Source organism: Cavia porcellus, unplaced genomic scaffold, assembly GCF_034190915.1.
Source record: "Cavia porcellus strain 051 isolate PalLab524CR breed Dunkin Hartley unplaced genomic scaffold, mCavPor4.1 scaffold_8, whole genome shotgun sequence".
Lineage (NCBI taxonomy): Eukaryota > Metazoa > Chordata > Mammalia > Rodentia > Caviidae > Cavia > Cavia porcellus.
This window is the reverse complement of record NW_026947491.1, coordinates 91,820,989-91,833,373: the sequence shown is the minus strand read 5'-3', so window position 1 is coordinate 91,833,373 and position 12,385 is coordinate 91,820,989. Positions and strand designations below refer to the sequence as shown.

Below are 12,385 nucleotides of genomic sequence, written 5' to 3'. Positions count from 1 at the left end.
CACTCCTGCCCTCCGCTCCACCCCACGCTGCCCTCCATGGCTGCTGGTGTCTTGCACCCCTGCACTCTTTAACCCGAGGACCTCGCCCATAAAATCTCAGGTAGCCGGAAGAATCATACTTTGCCAGTTCTTCAGAATTTAACAGAGTGGACTCCGGGAGAACATGGCGGACAGACAACAGCAACTACCGGAGGCTCTCTGAAAGGCTCGGCTCAGAGGCCAGGAATGATGCGGACTAAGGAGACACGAACCAGTAGAGATATGCTCTGCTGACTCAGGAACGAACTGGGCTGAGAGAAACCAACTTAGAATACAGTCCTGGCGCTAAAATAGGAACAGAAAAGACTCGGTGTAGAGGCTCGACCCCGCGCCATTGGAAACCGCAATTTGGGTTTCCCGCCGCCCGGCGGCTGGCTGCCTCCACAGCGGCTCGGCAAGGAGAGACGCGCAGAGCTCTGGGAATGGGAGTCTGCGAACGCAGTCGAAAACAGGATGGACAAGGAGGCGTACACGAAAACTGACTGGTGGCGAGGTGAGTGAGAGAAACTGACCCCCTACCACAGTTTGACTCCTGCGGAGGACTTTCTGGGCTCAGGCAGTCCTGTAAGAGCAGGGCGCGGTGGCGACTCCAGCCACACATTCCCCTCTCGGATGGGATTGGTGAAAAACGCCTGGCCTACGTGACGCTGCGGGCGGACTCAGTAGGCTGGCCTAACCCAGATCCCAGAGCCTGACGGTGGCCCGGAGGAGCAACTGACTCCCGCGTAGGCTGCCTCCTCCGCAACTCCCTGGTGCGCAGCGGTGGGCGGGAACAACTAGCCAGCACAATTTGATCAGGCTGTGGCTGACAGGCAGGGAAGCCGGGCCTCCTATGTAAGCTTGCATTTTATAAGGAACAGAAAATATGGGGAAGGGAAGCAACAAAAAAGGCTCCTTGGCCCCTAATCCTGAGAAACAGGCAATAGTGGACACCGCACCAATATACATTAAGCGCCATATAGAGAGCCTCATAGACCAATTCAGGAATGAAGTTATCAACGACCTGAAGCTAGAAGTATGCAGAATAGTTAAAGAAATGTTAAGCACCACCCAGGAAAAAACAGATGGTGGAATGGAAGAACAGAAAAAGAGGGGAGAATTGCTTGATGGAGAAAACAGAGAAAGCATTGAGTATGTGAAGCAGGTTCAAAGGGACTATCAAGAAATTAAGAAGTCTATCCAAGACTGGCATAACAGCTTGAAAGAAACTAAGGACAGACTATCTGAACTGGAGGACAGACTTGAAATATGGGAGAATGAAATGAAAAACTTCTTAAAAATAACAAAGAAACAAACAGCAATAATACAAAGACAAGAAGATGATAAGAGGAGCCATAACTTAAGGATTAAGAACATAAAAGAAGAAGTAGGGACACAAACAAGTGAACTACAAAAGCTACTCACAGAAATAATCCAGGAGAATTTTCCTAATTTAGCAAAAGGTAAAGATACTCAGATGTATGAGGCATACAGGACCCCAGCTACCTACAACCCTAACAGAGAAACACCCAGGCATATAATAATAAAAATTCCAGAAATTCAATACAAGAACAGAATATTAAAAGCTGTAAGAGACAAGAAACAGATCACTTACAAGGGAACACCCATCAGAATTACAGCAGATTTCTCTTCACAAACCATCAAATCACGAAGAGCATGGGGGGAAATAATTCAAGCTTTGAAAGATAATAATCTCCAGCCAAGATTGAGATATCCTGCACAACTGTCCCTGGAAATTGATGGAAAAACGAGGTGCTTCCAGGATAAAGAGGAACTGGGGGAATTTGCAACCACCAATTCAACCCTACAGAAAGTATTGCAGGATATTCTAAAAAAAGAAAAATACAAAGAACCCAGAAATAGTGGCGGGGAGGCCACAACGAATGGAGCAGAGAACAAAATGAAGAAGACAAACTGACAGCTACTGACAGAAAAAGAGCTCAACAGAAATGAGACAGAGAAGATTGGATGATAGGAACAGCTATTTTCGAGAAAATGACATCTTAATAGGTAATGCTGATTTAGTACCATCTTGTTTTGAAGTCTCATCTAGCTTTTGTTCTTCTGTCTCCAATGGTCTAAACAGGTTGTATCTTATTGGATTTTGTTATGTACGATAGTATAAGCAAAAACCTTTTAAAGACAAGGAGATTATACAGAGACCATTGTTCATTTTCTGTTAGTCGATTCTAAATACTCTGTAATGCTGTCATTCTCTTAAGTGGTTTTACATTGTTTTGATATACTTAATGCTACAGTATATGAAGTTGTACTCAAGGACTTCAGGGAGGGAGTCAATATGGTAACTACTTTTGGGTCGGAAATATCTGGTGGTGAAACACTATTCTGCTTAAATGGTTATGTTTTGATCTGCCCTGTTTCGCTGTTATGTCCTCTTTTTTCTCAATCTCCACTCCATTATTTACTTTTTTATTTTTATCCATTTAATTAAAGGGAAAAATATAGCAGGATATAATATAGTAACCCACTTTGACTTTCTATTATCTCGATTTGAAGCCCTGTATTACTCTCACCATCTTGTTTTTGACTGAGGTTCCTCTATTCTGTTTTGCTGGATAGTATCAGGTTCGAAAGTTTAGGCATCAGCTGAGAAGATAATGAGATTCATTATAACGCCCATTCTCGTTGACTTTTATCTACTTTTGAAGACCTACAATATCTCCAATGTTTTGGTTTTGTCGGTTTTATTCTTTACTGTTTTGTTCAATTGTATTACAACTAATGATATAGGCAATTCTATTAGAAATAGCGGGAGGCATTATGGTAACCATTGTTGATCACCTTGTATTATGTTTTTATATTATCTATTATATCCACCCTTTTGACTTGACCGATTCTGTTCTGTTATGTCACATTTGGTTTTACTCTCTTCCAAAAAAGCAATAAGAACCGTGGGAGCAATGAAACCCAAAATGTGTAATAGTCACTGTACAAAAGAGAGGAAAAGAAAGTGCTCTAAACTATATAACTGCATGTATATTTAAGTGTATAAGATAGAAAATGATATCACAGAGTTTTATTGGATCATTGAACAGAACTGTTTGCAGTATCATTGTTGGAATGTCCACTCTACAGGCTTTAATTTTGTGACTTGAACAATTATTTCTAAGGTGGCAATATGTAATCCATTAACTAGTGATTTCCTACTGCGCATTTTTTTTCTTCTGTAAATCTGTATAACTTGTACCCCTTCACTGTTTTTTTTTTCTTTCTTTTCTTTTCTCCTTAAATAAAAATAAAAAAAAAAGAAAGAAAGAAAGAAAAGAAACTGGAAAAAAAAAAGAATTTAACAGAGTAACTGAAATCAAACAGTCTAACACACATTTCAGAAACTATATAGAGGGTGTTGTTTGTTCCTCAGTTAAGAGAAATGTTTTCTGTAGCTTTGTCTTCCAATTTGAGAACCATTTTCAATTTTGTAATAATAAAGCCTTGAAAATTCTAATTTACTTCCCATGATCACAAGTAATTCATAAAGATGGATTTGAGATCAGGCTGTTGACGGGGTGCGTGTTAACAGGGGAAGGAAGGTGGTCAGCCTTGTGTTACGTTAACGGCTTGTGCCTGCTACACTGTGTGTCTGTTTGTCTTTCATCCTCATTGGCACCCAGGTGATGGTGACAAGCAGCAGGACTGGGTCCCTACAAACAGCTCCTGGGTGTGCACACACTGGGGTGGGCTGGCTCCCCACAGGTGGTGGCTGGACAGGGACCCGGAATGGCAGAGACTGGTTGCTGTCATTCTGCAGCTGCTGTTATCCTGAACTGTAGACACACAGATTAGAATGGTCCCCACCCTCCCTGTAGTCGGCCCTCCTCCTGTGACTGACATTCACTGCCCGCTTCCTTGTTCCTGACAGAAGCCACCTTTTCACAGCCACCCATCAACTGCTGAGGTACCTCCTTCTGTGAGGTGGGCACTGGCCCCCAGGGGTGGTCCTGACTGGTCTAGTTTTAAGTCAATCATTAAGTTTCATTTCCTCTTGCTAGTAAGTGGTTTAAACAGGGCCAGGAAGTTACTGGGTCTCCTGTTCCTAAACAGGAGAATACCTGTGAGTGTCACACCATTGCCCTAAGAGGTCTCCAGCTGCAGAGACCAGAGCTGCCTGGAGGCTGAGGTAGGGTCTGAGCAGGCCACACTCCTGGGGCTGTGTCCAGTCACTATCTGGCTTTTCTCAGACCTGGGACTCTGCTGGTACGGTGGCGCTCTGTAAATTGTATTTTTTTTTTTTTTTTTTTTGTCTTTTTTCCTTTTTATCGGTACCCAGGATTGAACTCACTACTGCCTCCTCGCAAGGCAGGCACTTATGCCGCTGAGCTAAATCTGCAGCCCCCTGTAAATTGTATTCTATACTCGCAACTTTTATTTCACAGCCATCAGTACATTGTGTGCGTATCAGGACAGACAGAGCTGCTTGTCTTTTCTATGGCTGCACGTGTTGCATCCTTTATGTTTCAGGGGTTCTGGCCCATGACAGGCTGGTCCTGCTGCTCTGGGCCTGTAGCGAGGTAGCCATGCTGGTCAGTGGCGAAAAGCCACTAGGAAAGAATTTTCCAGATGTCAAATCACTATGTTTTCCTTTTTCAATTTCCTAAATTGGGCTACTTTTTAACACAGTGGGAAATCCACTAAATGAATGACAAAGGCAATTCAATCAAATACATTTATTTTGGCTTAGAATAACCCACGGCTGTTCTCCACAGTCACCTGTTGGAGAGCTGAGTGGGAATCACCGCTTTTGTACCTTTTAAGTTCTCGATGGTGGCCCTAAAGCTGTACGACCCCTCCAGGATACTGCGTTGCTTCTGGGTTAGTATTTTGTCCAGACACAGGCAATTTTTGCAACATCCAGTACAACTTTCAAAAACTCCCGGGAGGAGGACCATGAAGAAACGAAACCTGAGGTCGGGTGGAGCCCTCTCGGTAGAGAAAAGAACCACCCGACCTCGCTGTCATGCGTTCATGTATAGGCGCGGCAGGTGAAAGCCCTCCGCCTGGCCCCCCTCAGTCGCTCCGTGTTCCAGGGCTGGCCGTGCTCTGCCCTGCCTGTGTGATCCATCTTCAGCTTAGCTGCTCGCCACAAACTGGTGCCAAAAGTTTATCTGAAAAGTGTGAGGTGAAGGAACAAGAGGAAAACTGGCTCTGAACAGCAAACCTGACCCAAACGAGAGAGAAACAGAGCAAAAACAAAAGTACATCCTGGTCCAGAGGACACAGGGCGGGCTACTGGGCAGTCAGCACAGTGGGCTCTGAGTGGCGTCTGTGTCCTTACACGCAGTCCCCATCTCATGAGGACCCACGAGAAGCTCCACTCACAGGGGCCTGGGATTTCGTGACTAACGGGCCCCAGCCAGCTCTGCCACACCCCACCTCCTCTCTCATTTCCCCGAGAGCCATCAATCCTGTAATTCTTTATGGGGTGTTGAAGGAGTGGAGGTCTCCGTCTTCTATGGCGTCTGCATTTTGGAAGGGGCTGTAGGCTGCACCTATTGGGGACCATGTATTCTCTAACTACCTTGGGGTGCTATGGCTTGCTGCCTGGGTCAAGGAAAGAAAAACCTGTCAGAAAATAACAATCAAAGTTGGCAACCATCGAGCTGCCTGTGTGACAAGAGAAATCTTTAGCTCAAATGTGAGCAGCAGGTCAGATTTTCACAGCTCGCACAGAGCAGAATATGTCAGCCAGGTAAGTCTGATGAATTATCAGACGTCTGAGAGCCATGGCCTTGGCAAGACCCAGTGCACTTGGCAAACAAGAGCCTGGCTTTTTGTTTTTTCTGTTTTTTGAGAGAGAAAGGAAGTGGCTAGGGCCCCAGCCCCCTTCCAGGTCACCCCCCCCCACACACACACACACAAGCATCCCCGGCTCCCAGTGCTGCCGGCATGCGCTGGCCCTTGAAGGATGCAGGGAGCATCCTTGCTCAGGGAGCTCACGGTCTGTAAGCTCCCCTTGAAAAATGATGGGGGAAGCTGGGCAGCCTGGGCTATGAAGCGAGTTCAAGGCCAGCCTGGACTGCACAGTGAGACCTGTCTCAAAAGAAAGAAAAAAGAAAAGAAACTGATGGGGGGCCCTGACTGCCTATTTCTGTGATGCAGCTGAGGCCAGAGGTCTGAGCTGATCAGACTGTTCCCGTGGCTGCTCTGACCCTGCTTTCCTGTAGGAGAGCGCCGCACACCTTGTCTTCCGCAGCTGAGCACCACCGCTTGGTCCCTGTCACCGGGATCCAATTAGCCTTGTTGTTAGGTTTCGGAACCGAACTCCCAGCTAATGTAAATACACCACACTTAGGAACCAGAGGTCAGATGCTCGAGAGGACGAGACTGCCCACAAGGGCAGGTCACAGAGTCGCAGCCTGAAGCTGAAGAGGAGACGAAGCACGTTCCAGACTGGCCTTCCTCTTGAATGTCCTTGTGTCCTTCTCGCATGGCCAGCCCAAAAGCCTCGCCGCCTTGGCGTCCTAGCAGGCTGTGGGGCTATGAGGGACGTGGGGAGCAGGCTGGCTTGGCTGGAGGAACAGTCTTCTTCCAGGAATAGATCGGCTGCACTCACTGGCCGGTCGCGACTGCCACCCAGCTGCAAGACCCAGCAGCTGCCCATTTCAGGCCCCACCCCTGCCGCGCCAGGCCCCGCCCACCTCGCACGGCCCCGCCCTCCCTGAAGCCCCGCCCACCTCCCTGTCCTCTTTTTCCTCCTGGCCTCCAACCGGCCTCTGGACCAGGTTTCCTGCCTCGCTGGTCTGCGCTGCGTTGTGAGTTCCTAAGCAATCCAGATGTGCTCGCTCAGACCCACTGTTCCTCCACTTCACCTGAGAAACCAGGGGATCCCGCGATCCCCACTTTATCTGGCTCAAGATGGCCCCGCCTGGAGATGGGCTTTTGCCTTGGGTGGACGCTGACTCCGGCCTCCTCCGGGACTGCAGAGCCGCTGCCTGTCCTCGCCAAGGTGACACCAATACCCAGGCTCGCCACGCATTTCATCTCCTTCCCATGTGTAAAAACGAAGCAATGTGCGAACACAGGATGCCGCTTATATAAAAAGAGGACTATGAACGCACGCTTGCTTCGGGAGGGAGAAACACGGGAAGGTGCATCGTTAAAGAGAACGTTTGTCTACGGGGAAAAGAAGAAACGATAGAAAAACCAGAAACAGAAAGTCAACCTCCACATAATTTCCTTGTTTTGTGATTCACTTTGGAACCATGTAAACTTTTTTATAATTATAAGAACAGAATCAACTCATCGAAACAATACCTAACGCTGAATGCAAAGTGGGAAAATAAGGAAAAGGCAGTGAACTGGGCACCTCCTCTCCAGCGTAACCATCTTGAAATCACTAAAATCAAAATAACAACAAACAACTCCTCAGGGCACCAGTGGAGGGTGCTACAGAGCCAGCTCATTATCCCCAGAACCAGTAAATGAAAGAATTCCACTTTCTCACTTGGAAAGAAATGCAAAATATTAGCTATGTAGTCTCTGTCCAACCTTTTCTATGCAAACTATACACTGTGGTGCCAAAGAACTGATGCGGGGCAGTTTCTTCTTATAATGTTTCAAATAGTTCAAGAAGGAATGATAAAATTATAGTGTCACTTTGTTTTTTAAGACACAGTATTATAATTCAGGCTGGTCTCAGACTCACGGTGGTCCTCCTGCCTCGGCCTTGTTTCTGGCTTGTCTGAGAGGGTACCCCTGGAAGAGATCAGCTTTTAGAGCAGCAATCGAATAAAGGAGACTCATGGTTACCAGTGTGACTGGGCGACATCCACTCCTTGGGCTCTGGACAGGACACCGAGGCAGAAGAGCGGGGGACTTCTTGCTGTCTTCCTGATCTAAGACCTCCATCTTCTACTCTCCGGGCCTTGAAAACCTGATCAGCCTTTGGACTGAATGACACCTTCTGATTCCCTGGTTCTCCAACCTGCCGATGGCATATTGTGGGACTTCTGGATCAGCATAATCATGGGAGGAGTTCCCACAACAAACCTTAGTGTATCCTATTGTCTCTGTTGCTCTGGAGAACCCTAACACCATATGCCTCCTGATGGTTTCTGTCTGTCCCCTGCAGTACAGTGACTACTCATCCCCATCCACTGTGATCTCTGATTCTCTGCTGCATGGCTGGTTTGTCTGTCCTTGGGACTTAGGTCTTGGCTTCTGTGGGGGCCCCTGCTCCCTGGACCAGCTGGCTACCCTTTGGTCAGAATGGACAGGATCTGGTCTGGGGAATCCCACGGAATGGGTGGGCCAGTTCTCACCGAGGCCCATTTCAAATCTGTCCTGAGGACTCGAGAGCTCAATCCAATGGGATTCTTGGGTTTAGTTCCTGCAAAGTGGCTTCTTGGATGTGACAACAGCTAAGCTAATGGGCAATGGAGAAAAAAATGAAACGACCTCCGTGCTGACTGACCCATCTCTATTCCTCCAACTCTGGAAGCAAGCTGCAGGCCCTGGGCTCCCACCTGCAGCTGTTCTTTATTTTCTAGTTAGTATCACTTAACTTGCCCTAAACACTTCCAGCTGGGGGAACCCACAGCCCGTATCTTGCCCAGGGCTCTCACCTGCTGGGAGGAGCAGCTCCCAGGAGAGCTCCCTGCAGAGAGCTCTGGGCAAGCAGGAGTCCGAGCTTGGTTTTGCGAGGATTCTGCACTGCACCAGGAAACATGATAGGCACACAGTGACTCAGAGATCACAAGGGCTGAACTCTCTCCAAAAGGCATGTTTCAAAGTCTTCCCCGGTACCAAGCACGAGGATTCCAGTTTTGTGGTCTCACCTTGATACGCAGTCACCTCCAGCCTTTCCTCGTGAGTAGACAAGATGCCATTACTGAGAGGCCTCTGTCAGCTCTGGCTGTGTCCAGGGATCCTGTGCAACCCAAGAGCTGCCTGTTCTATCTTGTCTAGTTCAGGAGATTTAAAAATGGCCCCAGACAAAACTCACAGCCAGAAATAGAACCTAATATCAGTAATGGGGAAGCAAGAGGAGAGGTAAGCCATGCTGCTGCCAGGCTCGCAAAGGCACAGCGTGGAGCTCTCGGGCACACGCCAGGGCTGTGCTGGTCGAGGGTTCTGAGCACCATGGGGGTGGGGAAGGGAAGGCAGCAGGCGTGGCACAGCTCTGTGGGGGGTAAGTGGGCAGCACCCCACAACTGTGCGGGCCATCTCGTGCTCCGGGGGACTCTGGGTGCCATCTCGCTAGGCTGGCTGAGTAATATCCTGAGAGACAGAAGCACAGTCCTACCCCACACTCTCTAAGCCCGATTACTCTCCCTGCACACAGCTCATAAGGTTATTAATGTTTGAAAGAATAAAGCAGGGTGTTGTGGCACACACCTAGAATCTCAGCACTGGGGAGGCTGAGGCAGGAGAATTGCCACAAGTTCAAGCCCAGCCTGGGATGTCTTTTTTTTTTTTTTGGTCTTTTTCATTGTTATCAGTACCAGGGATCAAACTCACGACCTCACACTTGCAAGGAAGGCGCTTATGCCGCTGAGCTAAATCCCCAGCCCCAAACCCAGCCTGGGATATAGTGAGTTCAAGACCAGCCTGAACCACATGGTGAGACCTTGTCTCAAAAAAAAAAAAGAAAAAGCCTAGAGTCAAATGATCTGAACAGGTATTTCTCAAAGAAAGATATGCAGACAGCCAATCAGCACAGTCTTAGTAGCCATAAGGAAGCCCAGGCCATGCCCACAGGGAGGGGCCACAGTTTACCTACTAGGTTGGCTATATTAAAGGACCACCTATATTAAAGGCAGCACCACCATTGGTGAGGGTGTGGAGACGTAGGAACCCCCACACTGCTGGTGGGGATATAAAGTGATGTAACAGCCTGGAGTTCTTTGAAATGTTAAACTCAGAAGGTATCCTGACACCCAGCCATTCTGTTCCTAATTACATACTCAAGAGAAGCAAGTGAACACAGGTCCACATAAAATACGTGTCTGTGCACGAACGTGTACATTAATGTTCCTGGAAGCATTATTCATAAAATCAAAAGATATACAGATCATTCGATTTCAACAAAATCTGGCATATCCATACGGTAGAATATTATTCAACAATGAAGATGAATGCGTACTGACTGATCTTTGCCACAGCCCTACATGCTGACAACATTTGCCATGTGAGAGAAGCCAGCCCAAAAGACCACATATTATGAGTCCAATTACGATCAGATGGATCATCTAGAGCAGGCAAATCCGTAGATCAGCATTTGCCTTCGACTTGGTAGGGAGATGTGTTGGTCAGCTTTACTGTAACAAAATCCCTGAGTGGACTGATTTAAAAGAAGAGGTTTCTTTTGGTTCATGGATTCAGAGGTTTCATTCCAAAGGGGTGACAGTGATCACCCATGAACCTTTGGGGGCATTCCAGATGCCAACTGTCTCAGGGGAGGGTGAGGACTTCCTGCCGAGTGGTACCAAGTTCCCTTCCAGGGAGATGAAAACATTGTCACTGATATGACTGATGGTGAACATGCTGAACTTGTTAAAATTTAACTGGGTAGGGGCTGGGGATTTAGCTCAGTGGCATAAGCACCTGCCTTGCAAGCAGGCAGTCGTGAGTTTGATCCCTGGTACCGATAAAAACGAAAAAGACAAAAAAAAAATTTTTAACCGGGTGGATTCTATGGTATGGGAGCTATCTCAATAAAGTTGTTGTGTATTTTTTGTTTTGTTTTTGTTTCTTAAATGTAGGCTCTGGAGCATCTTGGGACAACTGGAACCAGGAATCCTGGATCTCTCTGGCTTTTGTCCCTGCTCCTCTCTACAGCTGGTTTTGTTCTTTCCAACAGCAGACCGGCTCCCTTCCAGGATCTCCCACAACCGAGACGTCCTCTCTCTTCCTGAAGCTCTAGGCCTGGGCAGGCTGGGACCAGTGGGGTCAAGATCACTGGGCACAAACACGGCCACTCACACTCACTCTGGCTACCACGTGGTGATAGAAGAGTCTGGAAACTTGCGGTTTGCTATTGGTGCTGCTATGGAGGCTGATCAACACAGGGCAGGAAGTCATTTACTGTATAAATGAATGGGTACAAGATGGAGCCTTTCGAATAAGTTCGGAAGAATAACTCGGAATAGAAATGAAGCAGTAACATTTACATAAGTTTTACCTGTTGTAAGCATTGCTGTAAGCACATTGTGGCAAAAAGCCGTGAGTGTAGTTATGATTAACTCACTTTCCTGATGGAGAAACCATAGAGCGTCACCAACTGTCCAGCACCATTCTGGATACTGGTGTAGAGGACATGAAGGAAACAGCAGCCCAGGCCCAAGGTGTGAATGTACAGCCCAGCTGGCAGGGAGACCTGTCACACAGGTAAGAAACAGAACCAGCCAGAACAGTGCGCAGCTCAATCCTGACTGACCCCGCACAGAGTTCAAGTAAACAAAAGGGCCCGTTCTTTAGTTTACTCTTCATTCTTTATCGCAGAAACTGCACCCTGGCTGCTGGGGTTATTTATTTTTAGACGTCCACTAAAGCCTCAGGGCTCACAGACTGGATCATGGGGGTGTGAGAGGCATCGGTGGATTAGTCCACTGAGGAGTTCACGGCTAAATGGATGTTGGGGCTGAGGCTCGATGTGGAGGTGGGTCACTGGGCACACTATCTGGATGGGTCCCCCCCTTCCCTCCTCTCTGGCTCCGTCTGCTGCCAGGAACTATTCTCCCCTGCCCAGCCTCTCTGCCATGCTCCCTTGCCTTGGAACCAGTGGACTATGAACTGAACCTCCACAAACTGTGAGCCAGGACAAGCCTTTCCTCCTGGAGTTGAGGGTACTGGGTGTTGTCTCAGCAGCAGGAAACTAAGGCAGATTTTGGTCCCGCAGTGAGGCCTTGCTATGGCTACCTGACCGTGTGGTCCAGAAGTCTCTGGAACTTGTTTGTGAAGACCGTTTGGAAAGATCTGAGGATGCCAGCTGGAAAAGCAACCCTCGAAATGGGAGCCAAGCTGAGTGGGAGATTCTGGTTGGAGCTCAGAAGACCAGAATGTTGACAGGAATGCAGCTGGAAGAGACCAGGCTCAAGAGGTAGCAGTTGGAAAGAGGGAATCCACCGGCAGGTGAACTCTCGGTCACGTTCGGTCAGAAAGTCTGTCTACATTTTGTTTATGTCTTGAGCCTTTGAAGAAGTCTAAGACAGTCAAACATTAAGGCTGTGGTTTGGATACCTTTAGGAGCTTTCAACCAGCTCTACACTAAAAACCAAGAGAAGTTCACCCATAATGACTTAAAAAGTTTTGAGTTTGGCCAAAAAGGAAATTCCAGTAAAGCTGGGGCATGCAAAGATACAGCAGAGGAAAACAAGATTAGTATTAA

At 47.6% G+C, this 12,385-nt stretch overlaps 1 long non-coding RNA gene across 1 annotated transcript; it reads right to left on the bottom strand.

Moving 5' to 3' along the window:
• Window positions 1-7,848: 7,848 nt before the first annotated feature.
• On the bottom strand, window positions 7,849-8,929 carry LOC134477408 (uncharacterized). Its single transcript, XR_010049470.1, has 3 exons — window positions 8,835-8,929; window positions 8,622-8,709; window positions 7,849-7,981 (listed from the first exon to the last, which is right to left on the bottom strand). It is a non-coding gene; the product is annotated as an uncharacterized LOC134477408 (long non-coding RNA).
• Between the last annotated feature and the right edge of the window lie 3,456 nt (window positions 8,930-12,385).